We start from the raw sequence: 21,294 nt of genomic DNA on the forward strand, positions 1-21,294 counted from the left end.
AATCATTTCTGGCTGGAATATGATATTTTGATGATGCTGAAGAAGAGCTCCGTTTTTTTCCGATTTTGTCGAAACTTTACAATATTGTGTATTTTAGTGCGTAAAATACGAATCTGTAAATTAAAATTGTCACTCTCAAACAGAAAAAAATGAATTCCGCCTCCACCTCGTACACTGAAAAAAAAATTTGTTAACTTGACTAAATCGATCAACTACGTATTATTTTATTAGCTAAACATATAGAAATTTTTAAATTAAATACAACATATTAAATCTAACAAAACGTGTATTTAATTTAAGTACTAATATATGTTAAATTAATAAAATAGTATTTTAGTTGCACGATTTAGTCAAGTTCACAAGTTTTTTCAATATAGAAAGACTCGATTTTAATTTACATAGATTCGTATTTTACGGACAAAAATACACAATATTGTAAACGCATTATATTGAAATTATATCTTGACACGATATCCGGTCAATACTTGAGCGTATATTTTTATTAAATATTTTTTCGGTATTGTGTCTCAAGTCTACAATTAAAAATCATCGCGTTTCATGCAATGAACTGTCATATATTTATTATTCAAGTACCTTACAATTAGCGGAGGTGGCAGCAACTTTGCTGAACCACCACTCAACATTCTCGTTGCGAAAATTTCAAATTCAATATACAAAATAATACACTGAGCAGGCCGGCAAAAACGCAGCCAACAATATATAAAAAGACTTATATATATATATTAATAAAAAATAATGATAGAAATATACTTTCCTTATCTCTTCTTTTCGAAAGAAGAAATCTCTCTAATAAAAAATATCAAGTATTTTAATATTTATGAATATCATTAATTAAATCTTCAAAATCTATTATATTCTTTGTTTCGCGACAAAATAATTTTTTGAATATTATTTTATTTTCTTTCAATTAAACTGAACTTTATATTTAAAAAACTTTATTAAAGTCAAGCTCTCAATAAACTTGGAGAAAAGATAAAATTAGCTCATTATAAAAATAGAAATAATTTATAATCATTAACGGGCGTTTTATTAAATTAAATTAAATGTGTTATAAAATAACTATTTCTTATTTATGTTTATAACATATGCATGTTAAAAAAAATCCCTATTATGATACATATTCAAAAATTAAAAACACACACACATATATATATATATATATATATATATATATAATTTATCTAGATCATTTTCATTTCAAGATAATGAATTTGTGATATATATTTCTATATAATATTCTGATTAATTTGAGACTTCAATTCCTTTAATGTGTAACAAGTATAAAAATAAAAAAAATGGTAAACTCGGATCTCAAATAATTTGTAAGAATAAAAATGCGAATTAAAAAATTTTACTGATGTATCTATTATTGCAAATTATATGATTATTATCAGAAGAAAAAGTTGTTTCCTAATATTTTTATCTTATATATATATATATGTATTAAAATATATATTAAAATGTTTATGATTATATCATTCTGAGAATTTTCACAAATACATTACCTTAAAATTTTTTTAAATAATCCAGGACTCACCGCAATTTGACGTGCAACAACAGAGACAATGTTCTAGACAATGTTGGATCTGTAAAATACAAATATATACTTTATGTATAAAAATTATCAAAATATTTTAATCATTTATTATATTTTAAATCTATATTTACATATTTCTTAAATATAATACAATAAAAAAATTGTATTTTACACATATACAAATATTTATTATTAACAATTTGTAAGAATAAAAATAAAAATTAAAAGAATTTTACTGATGCATTAATTATTGCAAATTATTTTTTTATAAAAAACAATTATCAAAATATTTAAATCATTTATAATATTTCAAAAAATGATTATATACATATTATACACATATAATTAACTTTTCTATTTTTACTTTAAGATATTATAAAATCTCTCTCTATAGGATATTTTACATTCATTATACCACAATGCAAAATATATGAATCATTATCGCGAAGATAAATGGACAACCTCACAAATAAGAAATGAGAAGTTAAATAAATTATAAATTATATACCCTATCGTTGCTTCTGTTGCCCGATGCTTCCTCATCGTAGCTTCGAAACACTTGCACTCGCGTTATTTTTTTTTTTTTTTCGTTCGCGACACGACGCCCGAATTTTAGATATCACATTTTCGATGCGTTTCGGTTCTCGCGAGAACTAATTCGCGCGCGAATAAATCCGATGCTCCGTTTTCATGTCATGATACCGAAACAATAGGAATAACAAAATTGTGGCGCCACCTTGTTGTAATCGACCGGCGATTTTTGCGACAATTAATACTGAGCTAATTCGTCGCGAAACGATACTCGGGCACGATGACACGGAAATACAACCGGAAACGCGTAAAATCGCCCGCCTAGAAATACTCTCGACACGCCGGAAGACTCGAAAAATTCGCGTCGAAAATTTGCCCGTCAATTCTCGCGATCCTCGAAACATTCGCGCGCGCAAATTTTCGGCGACTCGAGTCGGAGCTACGAATGAAGCTACGAATCGCTTACGCGATTTCGGAGGAATTCGCGATCGACGAGATTAATTTAGCACGATCAATCGCGATCACGTTGTCAGGACACGCGACGCGATCGGATTTATGCGATAATTAACGGCGCGAGAGCACTAAATAATACTCGCACACACTCGCACTTTCGTGGACGACGATGAAGTGCAGCAGCATTCTAGATCGTGAACTGCGTTCGAAAAAATAATCACCTAGATTCACCTCAAAACGCAGAATTCGATCGACCAATCAGAGTCCGAGAGCCCTTCGTCCTGATTGGCCGAGCGCTGGAAGTGTCTAGTTTCGGGCCGCGTCAAGTGTCAAGTTAATTACCGCGGCGACCGCTAGAGGGCGCCACCGTGCCCGCACGTCGCGAAACTGGTACCAGTGCTGCTCCACTCACAATCAGTGGTGCACTTTCGTCGTTCGTGATCCACATCGGAAGAAGAAGAAGTTGTTTGTGATCGACATCAACATTAATTCGCCGGTCCGGTTCGCGATAGCGCGAGTGTGAGTATTAATTAGCGGCTTCTCATTAATTGTCCGATCACGAGATTGATCTCGTGGGCCGCGAATTTCTCTCGAAACATTTGCTCTTCTTCGTTTCCCTCCAAAAGGGGTCACGTGACATGACGTGACGTGACGTCACGGCTCGCGCCACCAAAGTTCGCGAAGGCGAGATCCGAGGACGAGTCGTGAGAGTTACCGGGCGCCTTTCGACGCGAAGTTTTCCAACTTTTTCGGCGCTCTCGAGGATGTTCTAAGCGGAATATCGCGCGTTTCCGGTAGTACTTCCGGGTCATCGTGCAGAAGTGTCGCTCCGCGACGAATTAGCTCGAATTATCGCGAAAATCGCCGGCGACTACGACGAAGTAGCATCGCCATTTTGCCGTCCTTGCCTTTCTCGATATCGTTCGTTCTTCTTTAACATTTTCTCGTGAAATATCGAGTCGGAAATATCTGACGAAGTGCGTTTATTAATCGTGTATTATCGAAATACGCGACGATCGCGAGTGTTTATGGTGTTCGACGACGAAATTTCTTCGGCAAATATTCAGTGCAATATATGTTAGTGAAAATATATGTGAATATAGTGAAGTTAGCGACCAATTCGGAAAATGCGGCGACGCGAAAACAGAGCGTCGGTTTTGTTCGCGCGCGAATTAGCTCTCGCGATTTTCGCGTTTCACCGAAACGCTTCGAAAATGTGACAATTAAAATTCGGGCGTCGCCGTCGCGAACGCAAAAATAGTAACGCGAGTGTAAGTGAACGAGTGCTATAAAGGAGTAAGAGAGATTAGGAGGCCCGAAGAGGCAATGGCGGAGCAACGATAGGGTAAATATAATTTATAATTTATTTATTTCATTTTTTTTATTTTTTATTTGTGAGATTATCGATTTATCTTCGCGATTATGACATACATTTTGCATTGTTGTGTAATAATGAATGTAAAATATTCTAGATTTTATATTTTGAAATATACTTAACATATTTAATAATAAATATGTAATAATTTTTAATAATTTTGTAATAATAAATATTGGTGTGTGTGTTGAAAATATTATATATATTGTATTATATTTAAGAGATATGTATCGGATATAATTATTTCTTTAATGCGTAACTAGATTTTTTAGTGAAAGTAAATATTTTAATTTAAATATTTTTTATAGACATTTCTAGCTTTCTTTACAAAATATTTTTTTGCAAATTATATAATTTTTTAATATCTTAAAGTACGAATAAAAAATTTAATTATACACAATCATTTTTTTGAAATATTAAAAGTAACATTTAAATTTTCATTAATAATATATAATAATGATTATTTGTATACGTAAAATACAATTTTTACATTGTATTATATTTAACAGATATGTGGATATAATTATTTCTGTAATGCATATCTAGATTTCTTTACTATTAAATATTTTAATCAAAATGTTTAATAGTAAAAGTGAATAGTAAAATATTTTTTATGAATGTTTCTTTCTTTCAAAAATATTTTCTTTGCAAACTATATAGTTTTTTAATATCTTAAATGTGAATAAAAAAGTTAATTATACACAATCTTGTTTTTAAATATTAGAATTAAGATTTAAATTTTCATTAATAATATATAAATATAATAATTTTTAATAATATTATATAATAATGAATATTTGTATATGTGTGTAAAATACAATTTTTACATTGTATTATATTTAAGAGATATGTAGATATAATTATTTCTGTAATGCATAACTAGATTTCTTTACTATTAAATATTTTAATTAAAATTACTTTTACCATTAAATATTTTAATCAAAATATTTAATAGTAAAAGTAAATAGTAAAATATTTTTATGAACGTTTCTAGCTTTCTTTCAAAAATATTTTCTTTGTAAACTATATAGTTTTTTAATATATCTTAAAGTACAAAAGGTTTAACTGGGTGCACAATTTAATCATTTTTTTTTCAAATATTAAAAGCAATATTTAAATTTCCAAATTAATTTTAATACTTCAAAAAATTATTTGAAATTTTATAAATGATTTAAATATTTTGATAATTGTTTTATATAAAAAAAATATATTTTTGTATTTTACAGATTAACATTGTCTACAACTCCGTTATTACACATCAAATTGGTGAGTGCTGAATTATTAAAAAAAATTTTAAGGTAATGTATTTGTGAAAATTATAATCAGAATAAAATAATTAGAAACAATTTAACACACATAGATATACTAATAAAAGTATTAAGAAAAACCCTTTTTTCTGATAATGATCATATAATTTGCAATAATAAATCAATAAAATTCTTTTGATTCTTATTTTTATTCTTACAAATTATTTGATATCCAAGTTTAACATTTTTTATTTTTATATTTATTACACATTAAAAGAATTAAAGTCTTAAATTAATCAGAATATTATATATAAATATATATCACAAATTCATTATCTTGAAATGAATGATAGATTATTGCGTATATATATATATATATTTAATTTTTGAATGTGTATTAATAAGGTAGAAATTTTTTTCAACGTATATAAACAAATCAAAAAATAAGAAATGTGTAATAGTATTTTATAACACATTTCAATCAATTTAATAAAACACCCATTAATAATAAATTATATCTAATTTTATAATGCGCCAATTTTATCTTTTCTCCAAACTTTTAGGTAGCTTGACTTTAATAAAGTTTATTAAATATATAAAGTTTAGTTTAATTATAACAAAGTAAAACAATATTTAATAAATATTTTGTTTCGAAACATAAAGTATATAATAGATTATTTTCAAGATTTAATTAATGGTATTCATAAATATTAAAATATACTTGATACTTTTCTTTGGAGAGATTTCTCCTTTCGAAAGGAAGAGAAGGAGATATATTTTTTATCATTATTTTATTAATACACATAAAACTTTTTACACATTTCCGCAGACCTGCTCTGTGTATTATTGAATTAACAATTTTCGCAACAAGAATGTTGCGACTAAACGCATATATCTATATTATATTTATTAATTGATAGACTATAAAATTTATAGAATATATATCCAATTTTCTCTATATGTAAAATGATTTTTATCATTATTTTTTATTAATATAGAACTTTTTACACATTTCTGCAGGCCTGCTCAGTGTATTATTGAATTAACAATTTTCGCAACAAGAATGTTGCGAATAAACGCATATATCTATATCATATTTATTAATTAATGGACTATAGAATTTATAGAATATATATCCAATTTTCTCTATATGTAAAATGATTTTTAGCATTATTTTTTATTAATATAGAACTTTTTACACATTTCTGCAGGCCTGCTCAGTGTATTATTGAATTAACAATTTTTGTAATAAGAATGTTGCGAATAAACGCATATATCTATATTATATTTATTAATTAATGGATTATAGAATTTATAGAATACATATCCAATTTTCTCTATATGTAAAATGATTTTTATCATTATTTTTTATTAATATAGAACTTTTTACACATTTCTGCAGGCCTGCTCAGTGTATTATTGAATTAACAATTTTTGTAATAAGAATGTTGCGAATAAACGCATATATCTATATTATATTTATTAATTAATGGACTATAGAATTTATAGAATATATATCCAATTTTCTCTATATGTAAAATGATTTTTAGCATTATTTTTTATTAATATAGAACTTTTTACACATTTCTGCAGGCCTGTTTAGTGTATTATTGAATTAACAATTTTCGCAACAAGAATGTTGCGAATAAACGCATATATCTATATCATATTTATTAATTAATGGACTATAGAATTTATAGAATACATATCCAATTTTCTCTATATGTAAAATGATTTTTATCATTATTTTTTATTAATATAGAACTTTTTACACATTTCTGCAGACCTGCTCTGTGTATTATTGAATTAACAATTTTCGCAACATAAAACTTTTTACACATTTCCGCAGACCTGCTCTGTGTATTATTGAATTAACAATTTTCGCAACAAGAATGTTGCGACTAAACGCATATATCTATATTATATTTATTAATTGATAGACTATAAAATTTATAGAATATATATCCAATTTTCTCTATATGTAAAATGATTTTTATCATTATTTTTTATTAATATAGAACTTTTTACACATTTCTGCAGGCCTGCTCAGTGTATTATTGAATTAACAATTTTCGCAACAAGAATGTTGCGAATAAACGCATATATCTATATTATATTTATTAATTAATGGATTATAGAATTTATAAAATATATATCCAATTTTCTCTATATGTAAAATGATTTTTATCATTATTTTTTATTAATATAGAACTTTTTACACATTTCTGCAGGCCTGTTCAGTGTATTATTGAATTAACAATTTTCGCAACAAGAATGTTGCGAATAAACGCATATATCTATATTATATTTATTAATTAATGGACTATAGAATTTATAGAATATATATCCAATTTTCTCTATATGTAAAATGATTTTTATCATTATTTTTTATTAATATAGAACTTTTTACACATTTCTGCAGGCCTGCTCAGTGTATTATTAAATTAACAATTTTTGCAACAAGAAATACATATATCTATATTACATTTATCAATTAGTAGGCAATAGAATTTATAGAATATACATCCAACTTTCTTTCTCTATACGTAACATGAATAATCTATGTTTCAATCGTAATATCGCTCATATACTAATTAATAGAATATTCGCTGATTTTTCTTCCCTCAATTTTGTCCGCCAAAATTTCATAAGATCTATCGAACCGACGATCGTTAAAGACACCCGAAAATCCCACGTCGAAATTAATTCGCGGCCGCCACCGTCAGATGACTCTCGCGTCACTACGGAGCGTAAAACGCGTCTCGCAAATTCCTCAAGGTTCGTGGTCGCGTTAGGTCGTAGGTGTGTACAAGCGCGACTCCCAGCAGTAGCAGCCGACTCGTGGGTCGGTATATACGTGGTGTGTCGTCTGCTCTCGCTGGAAGAGCGACCCGCGCGCGCGTCGTATATTCGAGAGTAGAAAGAAAGGGAGTGAAAGAGAGAAGGAACGAGAGAGTTATTACATTCGCGTACACAAACTCGCGAGAGAGTTCGTCTTGTGCGTGTGTTTATATACGCGTACGTATATATATAATATATATATATATATATATATATATATATATTTGTGTGCAAATCGGTGGGTGGGTGTGTGTGTGTGTGTGTATGTGTGTGGGGGGCTCATCTAGTGCACGGATACATATTCCCGGAAGAAACGCAGAGGACAAGAGAGAGAGAGAGAGAGAGTGAGATATGCCGATCGTAGCTTCCGCTGCTACCTCGCGTCAACAACGACTCCGACGACGATGATGAGCTAAGTGCGAAGAGGCACGTGAATCGCGCGCACGCTTTTGCGACTGGGCACGTACGAGGTGAGTGATCCCGTCGCGAAAGGGCACGCTTGCCCACGTGATAGCACCAGAGCGCGTTCCTTTCGACGTCATTTCCTCGCCTACGCGCTCACTTGGCTTCTCTATCTTCTCGTCTCCTCTTCGCGCGAAAACAAAACAAAAAAAAAAGGGGGGGGCGAGCGAAAACACGAACGGATATAGACGACTCGGGCAACCCCTCCCCCTCCCCCCTCTGTCACTCGCAGCGCGTCGGAGCGCGGCCAAGTGTAATTTTCGGAGACGTCAATCACTCGGATATTCCAGGGAAGCGAGAGAAACATATATATATATATATATATGTGTGTGTGTGTGTGTGTGTATATGTATATTCGATAGCTGTCAAATTTTGACAGCTGTCAAAATTTGACAGCTGTCAAAATTTGACAGCTGTCAGATCTATTATATATACACATGAATTTGACAGCTGTCAAATACACATATATATATACTTCCAGATGTATATATATATATAAAATATCGCAGACATATGTGGACGCTCTAGCGCGTCGGGAAGGGGGCAGAAGCGAGACGGAGATAGACAGAGAGAGAGACTCGGGGACGCTGCGCGAGACGCGCCCGAGACTCGTGTGAACGCACGTGGGCGTCGAACACACAGGAGCGAAAGGGAGGCGTGTGCGCGCGCGCGCGCGCGCCCTCGCGCCGCGGTAACGGGGCTAACCGGAACACTTATGTACGTGATGTACGAGCGCGACGATCGATTGCGGCGGCGTTGTGTCGCGGCTCCGTAATCGTGGAAAAGGAGCAGCGCGTCCCTCACGCTACGTCGCGTCTTGGTACAACATCGCCGCCGTTTCTTCGCGTGCGCAATAGAGCACGGCCGGGGGATGGATAACGGGACTGCGACTAAAACTGCGCGCTCGCTTCTTCTTCTTCTCGCTACCCCTGCGTGCGCGAGTCCCGGCGTGACGTAATCCATTCAAGCGCTTACTACGCAATACACAAGACGCGGGATAGAGAGCGTCCCTCTCTCGCTCGCGCTCCGTCGCGCCCGCTCAATGCCTGCGACCTCTCTTTCCCCCACCCTCCCCCATTTTTTCCCTCCCTCCACCAACCCCTATCGCCGCGCCGCGTCGCGTCGCGGCGCGCCCTCCTTCCTCTCTGTTTTGATCGTTCGCCGCCGGCGCAGGGTGCTCGCGCGAGATTGGGCGAGGGAAGGCCGATCGACGGAAAAAGCGCGGATATATTCACGTGGAGACTCTCCGGAGACTGACTCTCGACTTCCCGAAAATTCCGGATCGAAAAAAAAAAAAAAAAAAAAACAGTGCGGTGTATTTTGTGTTCGCGTCGAAGAGAGCCCTTCGCGCCGAGTGAAAACACCCGACGTCTCTACCTTATATATATATATATATTATATATATATGTCTGTTAAATGCGCCGCGAGAAATCCAAAGGTTGGTGCTCCCTATGTCGCTTCTTCTGTGTACGTGCTGCGTTAAACGTCAGTTGTCTTGAGCCGCGACGGTGATTTTTTTTTTTTTTTTTACTCTGTTTACCTCGGAGCTTCTTCACCTATCGAGTGCGGAATGTGTCGTAATACGAGAATCGTGTCAATGTCAACATAATAAATATGCGCCGGGGATAAAAGCGTCCTCTCGTCTCTCGACGTTTTACGGCCCGGATTCTTTAGACTTCGGATCCGAAGACGGCGTAGGAGGAGAGCATTGTCCGAGACCCAGGGACCGATCGAAGGTCCAATGCCGGTGCGTTTCACGAAACGCGACGCAGTTTGTGTACAGCCCTTCCTTCTCTCTCTCCCGGTGGACGAGAGAAACGTGGAGGTGTTTACAAACATTACTTTCGAACTCGCGACGCGAATCGGAATCGTTGTTCCTCTGTGATCTGTGAATTGCATAATGGCTAATTCTAGGGAGAAAACAGGGAGGACGCCCTTTTGAGGCGTCATAGCTACGTATCGATATATATATATATATATATATATATATATATATATATATATCGATACGTAGCTATCATGTATATATAATAGATCTGACAGCTGTCAAATTTTGACAGCTGTCAAAATTTGACAGCTGTCAAAATTTGACAGCTATCGAATACACACACACACACACACACACACACACACACACACACACACACACACACACACACACACACACACATATATATATATATAAAGGTACCGATTATGAGAAAGGTTCTAAATATGTATAATAGTTATCACAAATTTTTATGAAATTTGTTTTGAATGTTGTGAAATATTAATAAATTCGTCGCTAATATAGTGTATTTTATGATGCTAGTGCACATTATAGTGAAACAAAAGGTTGAATCTCGGTCAAATAGTAAATTCTTAATAAGAGATACCGAAGGTCTCGTAATATGAGATATATTAGGAACCATTTTTTTTTGTAACGTAGATGATTGATTATTTTAAGAATAATTTATGCGTCTTCAGACCGCCATGAAAAAGTAAAAAGCTGGAATCTTAGCGCCACGATTAAGGCTATTGATGCTGTCCGATCCAAGGACGGTATTTTAAAGCGTCGAAAAATTTTAAAAATTAAGAAATTAAAAAAATTTTTTTAAAATTAATTTAAAAATCTATTTAAAATTTTTTTTGGTTTTGTTTTTTATTTTATTTTTCTATTCTAAGAATAGTTTTTCGTTTGATTTAAAGTATAAGTGCCTACCTTCATATTTTTGACATTTTGATAAAAGAGTTTAGGAAATAATTCTAATAAATAATATAATTGAAGCTATATTTTTAAATTTTATTATTGGTTCTGAAGATATAATACTGTAAAAGGTTTCAAATTAAGACAGGTAATAATAAAATCATTTACTTTTATCTATATATCTTTTATTTTTGGTGTTAATAAAAATGAAATTAAGTTTATCTATAATAAAAGGCGGTATCTCATATTAAGATCAGCTAGTATCTCATATTAGGAGATACTTTCCTAATTGCATATATTTTGAAAATAATTAAGAAAATGTGAATGGTATCTCATAATCGGCACCTTGACCCTATATATATACGCATATCGCGATTGTTTACTATAATGAAAAAAATAGGCGACGCGATATAATTGATAATAAGCCGTGTGACGTTTCTCGATGAGCTCGTTTTCTTATCGGGAAAAATGCGAAATAACGATGATTTAGGGCGATTATTGACCTCGCGTTCAGGCATCACATGATCGCGTTATTGCGCAGCATTGCCTATTCTGCCGCCAAGTCGTCACGAAGGTCTAGGCGTGACGCAGTTCCTTCCCTCTTCGTGAATGCGCACTTGCTCTTTCTCGGGGCTTTTAACATTTTTAGTCGCCGAAAATAAAAATACGACATCGTAGGAAAATTACATAAGTGGGAAAGATAACGTTTTACAGCGTAAACGAGAGAAAATAAATATAACAATCGCGTGTCGTGCAAGTTGAATGAAGATTTTAAAATTGTCCTTTTTTATTTATATACGAAAAAAATTGTCGACGAAAAAATGTGCGAGATTCGATATAAATTGAAATTTGCACGCAGTTAAAAAATTTGTGTGTTCAATTTAACGGATGCCACATGTTTCAGAAACAGAAATTTTTTATTAATTTATAATATTGATGGGTTAAATGGAGACACGAATATTGTGTTAATATTTTTAACCCAAAATGAATGCAAAACTGCAAGTAAATTAAAATAAATTTTGTGTAACATTAACATTTTAATATAAAAATTAACTGAAGATACGTTAATTTTAGATTTTATCATCCCCACTTATATTGTAAAACAAAAACCAACATTTTTTTTCTGTAACATATTTATTGTGTAAAATCACAAATAGATGCACCTTGTTTCAGTTTTAATAATTTAAGTTCAATTAACACAATAGCACTACGTTAAAATAACACATTCATGTGTTAAATATTTAACACAAAAATTTTAACGGGAACCGTTAACGTTTAACAGGAAAATAAATTTTCCGACTGCGTAGTGTGGAATGTAAGTTAAAATAAAGACAGAAAGAAATATTTTATCGGCTCTCAATATTAAGAATATAAATATGATGTTTTTTTTTAATCGGCCAACAGAGCCAAAGCACGAAAAATTAATTATTCGGAACTGTATCTCTTGGTTTGAGATCACTAAGTTCCATATATAAATTAATCTTGAAACTTACATATGGAGAAATAGGCGCGACATATGTAAGAGTCGAGATTAATTTATATTTATATTCATATTTATATTTATAATTATATATTTATATTCATATTTATATTCATAATCATATTTATATTCTTAAAATAAAGAGTTATTTTTCGATCTAAAGTATAAAGTATAAAGAACTATTGATATGAAAAATTTGATATGAAATGATACATGATATGAGAAAAAATTATTGATATGAAAAAAGCATGATACAGGGTATAAATAAAAATTTGTGATACAGGATTAAAAAAATATCTTCTTACAAAGAAGAAAATATCGATGTAATAAAAAAACGTTACTATTGAATACAGATAAAAATTTGTAGGATATAAATTAAAATAAAGGTTAAAGAATTCCTTTTTCGTATATAAAAAAAAAGTGTAATATATAGATTGAAATTTGTAGTATAAGATATACGTTAAAATAAAAATTGTAAAAAAAAAAAAAATTTTTTTTTCGTACAAAAAGAAAGAAAAGAACCAATGACGTGAGAAAAAAAAACGTTTCATTAATACGTTTGACATATAATAAAATAGAAATAATTTATTAATTCGAAATTTGTCAATAACAAATTCGAAAGATTATTTCTTCATTTCGAAGAGAAGCTCGGGAGACGTATACATATATACGATTTGATAATTCGAAAAGCACTCGGGTTGTCGCTCGGCGAGAATAATGCGCGCACTCTCTCCACGCGGTAGGATCAATCGACGTGGAAGAGCTTGGCGATGCTTTTGCGCGGCACATCGTGCAAGATCGCCTCTACCTCTATCCCACACAGCCTCGCGTTACGACTTAACGACGCATTTGCCAATAAATCTGTCTCGTCCGGGACGGAGGAGTTCAGGAAAACTCCCCTTCTCGGGAGAATGAATTAACCGAGTGCAGATAATATCAGTTATTTTAGATTGCACTTAAAAGAATTCAAGTTATATATTTACTGATTTCGTGATTTTATCGTCTCTCTCTCTCTCTCTCTCTCTTTTGTCGATTATTCGCAGTTTTTTCGGGAGTTTTTCTCGATACGATTGATGGGGAAAGGTGGCATTTTATCTCGAAATTAGATAAGTGATCGTAAATAAAAATGATCGTAAACATTCGGTCGTTTCGGCGAAAGTGAAAGAAAAACGACGTAAGTGAATCGTAAATCACGGATCGAAACATAAATTGGATTTTATATTCAAATCATCGTATTCGGTGTTTGCTGTTATCCAAATAAAATTATATGGATGATCATCTAAATAAAACTTTGGCGTCATCTTATCTTTATATAGATAACAAAAATATGTATTATCTATATCTGTATCCTGTATTTTAGATAAAAAAAGTATTCTTTACTAAAAATTATCGAGAATAATTCTCGGATAATTTTGGTTTAGAATCATAGCACATAAAAATACTTAAATAGTAGAACTTGAGCAGTAAGCGATACAAATTGATAAATAAAAATATATGAATACATTTTTATATCTCTTTTATAATTTACATTTTTTTATAACTGTGTCTTCAAAATTATTATCTAGATGAATCGCCATATAATTTTATCTTTTAGCTAGATATATATATTTAAAACAAAATCATCTTCATCTTATCCAAGATGAATTTACATATTTTTATCTCATCTTTATCTAGCTGGTTTTAAAATCATCTAAGCGCAACATACTAATCGTATTCGATAATACGAAATAACAAAAATATTTTATTCACACTTTGTAAAAATTCCGATCGATTTTTTAATATTAAATTTTATTTTTAAATCAGAACATGCGCGAAAAGTCATAATTCATAGATATCTGAATAATAAACTTGGTAGAACGTTAATAAATCTGGGAAGGGAGTAAATAGACCTTGTCGTATCACGATTATACACACACATCCATATACGTATACACACACATAAATCTACGGTACCGCAATTTTCCTTTGATATACTTTAATATATTATCTGATAATGTAAAATTAATAAGAGCGCAATATTCAACGAATTTCTGAATTCTGTGTGTTATCAATATGAAAGAATTACGTTCCCTCGTTCATATGCGTATCACCAGAATCAGAAAATCGTATTTTAACGATGCTTTCTCCCATGCATTTTGCCGAAGTATTCTCGTTATTTTCCATTTATTTATTTATTTTTTTTCTTTTTAATAAAACTTCCGCTTCTCTCTCTATACATATATATATGCTTGTCATGGCGACGTAAATCAAAAAGCTTGAAAGATTTAAAATGGCATGTTTCTGCGTGTTTCTACGTGATACATCATTTACAATAGCACATTGATTGGGATGCGAGAGAGAATGTTCCGAATTGAGAATTGTCCTGAAAGCTCTCGGCGTTTTGTGTTACTTGCAGCTGCGTTTTTAGCGTCACAAATTCACAGATTCATGAAAATTCGCGAATATTCGCGGTCGATCGCCGCCCCAGAGTCAGCTGTTTTTTTCTCTCGCTTTCACGTTTCCATTTTAATAATCGCGAAATTAGCGAAACTGCATATATATAATGGCTGAATAAATCGATGCTCTCTGTCAACGCATAATTTTGCATATCTACACTTGTTATATACGATTCGACTTTGCGATTCTTTTTCAAACAATCGATCATTTGTCGCGTTTAAGGTTAAAGATCGAAAGCTGTTACTTCATGTAATATAATTGCTCTATTAATACATAATTGCTCTATTAAAAAAATCACGTCTATCTGAAAAAAATTTGTTAAATTAAATTTTTAATTCAGTACTGTCAAATGAATCATTTATTTGAAACAAATAAATATTTATTTGTTTTATGAAAAGGATTTTCTTATATCAAATCAATATTTTTTATATCAAATAAATATTAAAATTAAAAGATATCAAATAAATATTATTAGTTTCAAATAAATGATTTATTTGACGGTATTGAAGTAAATAATACCGATAAGAATTAACTCAATTTTTTCAGTATACTTTGCCCGATTTTTCTCTTCTCTCTCTTTCTTTATTGAGAAAAAGATAAAAATTCATCTTTTCTTGCGCCTACTCGACTTAATAATCGCGAAGCTGGAAATGAAAGTCGATCTATGTTTTGTATTTATTTTATTAATATACGTGAATTGCAATTTTGCGAGTTTTTCAATCGACAAATCGCGATCAATCGTTGCTTTCGAGAAAACTTATGCAATCGTTAAAACAAACGATTCGATTCGTGTACTTTAAAGTGATAAGTGGCGATACATATTCTTTCACTCAGCCTGATCTGATAAATGCAGTTCAAATTAAAAAGTCTCATTCAGGAAGTTACTATCTGAAAAGTGGCATGCGCGATAAAAATTGCATACATTATGCAAAGCAATTTACAACTTTAAGACAGAGAGAGAGAGAGAGAAAGAGAGAGCGAGACGAATAATATATATTTTGCATTGAATGAAATTGTCCGACCCTACCCAATCTAACGTTACGCAATAGGAAATTACAATGACATTTACATACACGAAGAGAATTTTTTTTAGACTTTACTCTGAAAATCGTGGGACGATATTTAACGAATTTTAGAAGTTTTTCTGATTAATATTTATCGCAATAAAAAAATATTAATAATGTTCATGGCAAATTTTATAATGTACAATAGTAAAATTAATCGAATATATATCTTATTAATATATAATAGATATTAATATATAATTTATACTGAAATATCGAATTTATAAAATCGATTTTATAAAATTGTTTTTAAAGAATGATATTGAATTTGTAAGATCGTTTTTTTTTAATTAAAATTTATTTTAAATGTAAATTTTGAATTTGATGTGAATTGAAGAATGTGAATTTCTTTTAATTGTAAATTTTCGAATTTTGAAATACTGACATAGAAATCTGAAAAAAATTTTTTTATGAAAACAAAGCTTCCTTTATGAGGAAGCAAAATTAATCGAACATTGTCATATCTTATTGTAGATATTAATATACAGTTTCTACTGTCCCACGATTACCACGAATTAATTAATATTGTTAATTACCACGAATTAATTCAATTGTTAATTACCATTAATTAATTAATATTATCCCACGATTTCCACGATTTTCAGGCTAAATTACGAGACAATTCTCTCTGTGTACTTGTAGAGAGATCCTCGGAGTAAGATTTAACAGTTAAGAGAGACTGTAAAAAAAACATCCTACATAACGCCTCTAGACATTGTTCTTTAATTACATTGCTCATTAGTCGCATTGACTGCGCTTTATTAAGGAGTCATTCTCGAGGCTGAATGTTGCTTATCGATGTAAAAAAAAAAAGAAAAGAAAATGCCATTTGTATTCGCAGTTTTAAAAAACCGAGGCATTGATATCGTTGAACTCTGACAATGCCGAGATTAACATCGATGCGCCTTTAATAGCCGCATCTTTATTGCTCGTACGCGCTTGTTTTGTAAATAAATGTAAATAATGGACGCAGTCTCACACACACACACACACACACACACACATATATATATATGGGTACGACAAGAGAGGCTTGTTTCTTTTATTTTGCTATTTTGCTTTTTACACACGCGCAAATAACGATAAGGCATGTGTCACTTTTAGCTATAAATTACGAAGGAACGTGAGCGTTGAAAAATTATATCGTGCAATAAAATCCATTTATAATGAACGTTGCTTAACCACGAACTTTTTACAAAGCGCGCACGTGTCTTTGTTTTTACGTAATGCATATTTCAAAAGTACATTTCCGGCTACGTTTTCCTCGCTGATTAACCGGCGTCTACTTATACACAGTTAATAGCTTTTTCTCGCTCAGAGAAGGGAAAGAAACACGTCTTATTACGGAGGAAAAAAATTTATGCAGTGAATATCCTTTGTTCGAGAGCAGAGAAATATACTTAAAAAAAAAAAAATCGCCGGAGAAAGAGCGAGACTTGATGCAATTTGAGATCTCATTAGTTTGTCCCGAGGATTTTCGAGTTGGAGAATTATAATAAGAAACTATGCACGCGCGTTATGGATGTAGCATTCAACAAACTTCTTATAATGTCTGAAATCACTTAAGCTCGTCAGGAAAAGCGGAAATATCGAAAGAGAGACAGGATGTCTATAGCAGTCAGGGAAATCTGATAAAGCGGAATTGTCGGGGAATTTTATAAATCTGGAATTGTCAATGAAAAGTCAGGAAATTTTATTATTTACCTGGATATTATTCTACATTTGTCTTAATAATTGGAAATTTTTTATTAAATAAATATACACTTTTTCTTAATTCCCAGCTAATTTTTTGTGTTGTTAAAAATCGATTCATCTATACAGCGTGTTCGTTAATTTATATTTTCATCGTCGTGTTATTTTCTTTCAATGTATTATATATTTCAAAATATATTATAACATTGCTCAAGAATTATAATATTGTTCAAGAATCTTATTTTAATTAATTTTTTTATATTAAAAATTAATACATGAGTTTTATTAAAAATGTTTTATTTAAAAGTTTTTGTTGTGATATTAGATATATCATTAAATATATTAAAATATATGTATTATAATTTGTTAAAATATATTAGAAATCAAATTTTTGATATAATATAAATAAAAAGGGTGATTATTTAAATAGTTTATAGTGACACGTTTGTTTCGATTATCGTATATAATGCAGATTGTATAATTGATTTAAATATTTGTTTTAACTTCCGAACCTTTTCATTGTTGACAAAAATATCTCAACAATTTCATGATTTAACATTTAATTGATTTATCACATATATATATATATATGCAAATTATATATTTGGAAAAATAATACTAAAAAGTCCGGGAAAAACTGAATTTCTGGTCTTGGAAAATCTGAAAAAGTCTGGGAATTTTTTTCATTGAGTCTGCTGGACATCCCGATATTTTTTTTTAATTCTTTAAAAATATGTCAATGATTTAACATTGAATTGATTTATCATATAGATATATATTTGGAAAAAATACTAAAAAGTCCGGGAAAAACTGAATTTCTTGGAAAATTTGAAAAAGTCTGGGAATTTTTTTATTGAGCCTGCTGGACATCCCGATATTTTTTTTTAATTCTTTAAAAATATGTCAATGATTTAACATTGAATTGATTTATCATATAGATGTATATTTGGAAAAAATACTAAAAAGTCCGGGAAAAACTGAATTTCTGGTCTTGGAAAATCTGAAAAAATCTGGGAATTTTTTTCCTTGAGTCTGTTGGACATCCCGATATTTTTTTTTAATTCTTTAAAAATATGTCAATGATTTCACGATTTAACATTGAATTGATTTATCATATAGATATATATTTGGAAAAAATACTAAAAAGTCCGGGAAAAACTGAATTTCTTGGAAAATTTGAAAAAATCTGGGAATTTTTTTATTGAACCTGCTGGACATCCCGATATTTTTTTTTAATTCTTTAAAAATATGTCAATGATTTAACATTGAATTGATTTATCATATAGATATATATTTGGAAAAAATACTAAAAAGTCCGGGAAAAACTGAATTTCTTGAAAAATTTGAAAAAATCTGGGAATTTTTTTTATTGATTCTTATCAATGCATACCTTGGCAATGCAATTTGAGATCTCATTACTTTGCCCCAAGGATTTTCGAATTCGAGAATTATAATAAAAAACGACGCGCGTCATGGCTGTAGCACTCAACAAACATCTTAATGTCTGAAATCACTTAAACTCGTCGGGAAAAGCGGAAATATCGAAAGAGACGAGAGTAATAAGAGAAAGAAAGAAAGAGATATGCGAAATATCGTTCAAAGGTTAGCGTTTCCATCATTCCTGTCGTCCCGTCTTCCGCCATTTACGCGCTCCCGGGTTCCTCAAGTGCACAAAAAGAGGGCGCAGGCGAAGCAGTAGGCGAAAAGAGAAGAGAAGAGAAGAGAAGACGCCGCCGCCGTCGCTTATTCCGGTAGTAGACCAGTAATATACGCTAGTGCTCCAGGGAGGGAGATGGACGGACTCGCTCCCAAAAACACGGAAATATTTTTACGACGCGAAGCGCGACGCGTCGGAACTTTTGTTCCTCCGCTACGCACTCTCTCGCTCATCGTCGCCCATCCCCCACCACGTGGTCTCGCGCGTCGCGTATCCCCTCCCTCCCACTTCACCCCCTCTCCATCCATCCATCCGTCCCCCACTCGGTCTCGCGCACTCTCGCGCGGCGGTTCTCTCTTTCCTCGTCGCGCGTTCTCGTACTATGTATCACTCGCGTGCTCGAGTAGTAGGCATGAATCGGCGGATGCGTGGCTGTGTCTCCTCTCCGGGCGAGAGAGTACGCGTTCCCGGTATCTACGATCTAGACGAGACGGGTCGTTATCGTTCGTCGTCGTCGTCGTCATCATTATTATTATCATCGTCATCGTTCTCTTCTTCTTCGGTAATTTAGGAGAGCGTCGCGCGCACGTGACTCCCGCGTTCTTTATCCGACTTGACTCGAGAAAGCAGATAGTGTTTCAGTGAATTTTTTTTTTTGTGGAGTGTGACTCTCTCTCTCTTGAATTCTGTTGCCTTCGTCGGTGGTGACCTTCCCGGTGGTATCCGTACGAGTTCCCCGAGCCACGTGCGATACGTCCCTGGGAAGGTGTGTTGCCCCGTGTTGTTTTCATGTTTACGGCGGAGAAGCGCGTCGGGTGTCATTGTCACATACACGGATCTCTTTGGCCTCTTCCCGCGCAAGCGGTGGAAGACGGAGTCGAGAGTATGTATAGAAGCCTTATCTGTCTCTTTCTTTCTCGTTGAGGATGGTGTTATTTTTTTGTTGTAATAAAATGGAAAATTGCGGCCGCGAAAATAAAATTCGCGCTCGCTGATTTGGTTGTTGTTAGTTGGTGTTTATTTACGACGAACGTGCGCCGGTTTTGTTTTGATAAGAACGAGGCTCAAATTTTCGTATGCGTAGTAGGCTTCGCGCGTGATGTATGACTAGTTAAAAATCGTGTTGTGTAAACACGTAACTCTTCCTCCGGCTAACGTGATTTATTGGATTTTCTGGGTGCCTCGCGGTCAGAAATTTGAAAAACCGAGCGTTGTCAGGGAATTTTAGAAATCTGGAATTGTCAGGGAATTTTGCTACTTGGATTTTTTCACGTTATTCTATATTTGTCTCAATAATTGGACATTTTTTATTAAATCAATATACACTTTTTCTTGACTCCCAGATAATTTTCTGTATTGTTAAAAAAATTTGATAGAGAAAACTAAAAAATTGGATATAATATATTGTAAATAAAAAAGGTGATTGTTTAAATAGTTTATACATATTTGTTTCGATTATTGTGCATAATGCAGATTGTATAATTGATTTAAATTTTTGTTTCTTTAACTTCCGAATCTTTTCATTGTTGACAAAAATATCTCAAGGATTTCATGATTTAACATTTAATTGATTTATCATATAGATATATGCAAATTATATATTTGGAAAAGATGATACTAAAAAGTCAGAGAATTTTATTAGTTATCTGGATTTTTTCACATTATTCTACATTTGTCTCAATAATTTGACATTTTTTATTAAATCAATATACACTTTTTCTTGACTCCCAGATAATTTTCTGTATTGTTAAAAAAGTTTGATAGAGAAAACTAAAAAATTGGATATAATATATTGTAAATAAAAAAGGTGAT

At 32.1% G+C, this 21,294-nt stretch overlaps 1 protein-coding gene across 4 annotated transcripts in view; it reads left to right on the forward strand.

Moving 5' to 3' along the window:
• The first annotated feature begins 5,142 nt into the window (after positions 1 to 5,142).
• LOC114931926 (insulin receptor) overlaps positions 5,143 to 21,294 on the forward strand; it is a 114,282-nt gene continuing 98,130 nt past the window's right edge. The window contains exon 1 of one of the 4 annotated variants that reach the window (XM_085483265.1): positions 5,143 to 5,183. The gene's annotated coding sequence lies outside the window, so the exon portion shown is untranslated. Of the gene's footprint in view, positions 5,184 to 8,001; positions 8,476 to 9,610; positions 9,906 to 19,819; positions 20,366 to 21,294 lie in introns of those variants that run through there. The other 3 variants (XM_085483255.1, XM_085483261.1, XM_085483258.1) reach the window with 3 other exon arrangements.

This window comes from Nylanderia fulva, unplaced genomic scaffold, assembly GCF_048542155.1.
Source record: "Nylanderia fulva isolate GAGA-0341 unplaced genomic scaffold, ASM4854215v1 Scaffold10, whole genome shotgun sequence".
Lineage (NCBI taxonomy): Eukaryota > Metazoa > Arthropoda > Insecta > Hymenoptera > Formicidae > Nylanderia > Nylanderia fulva.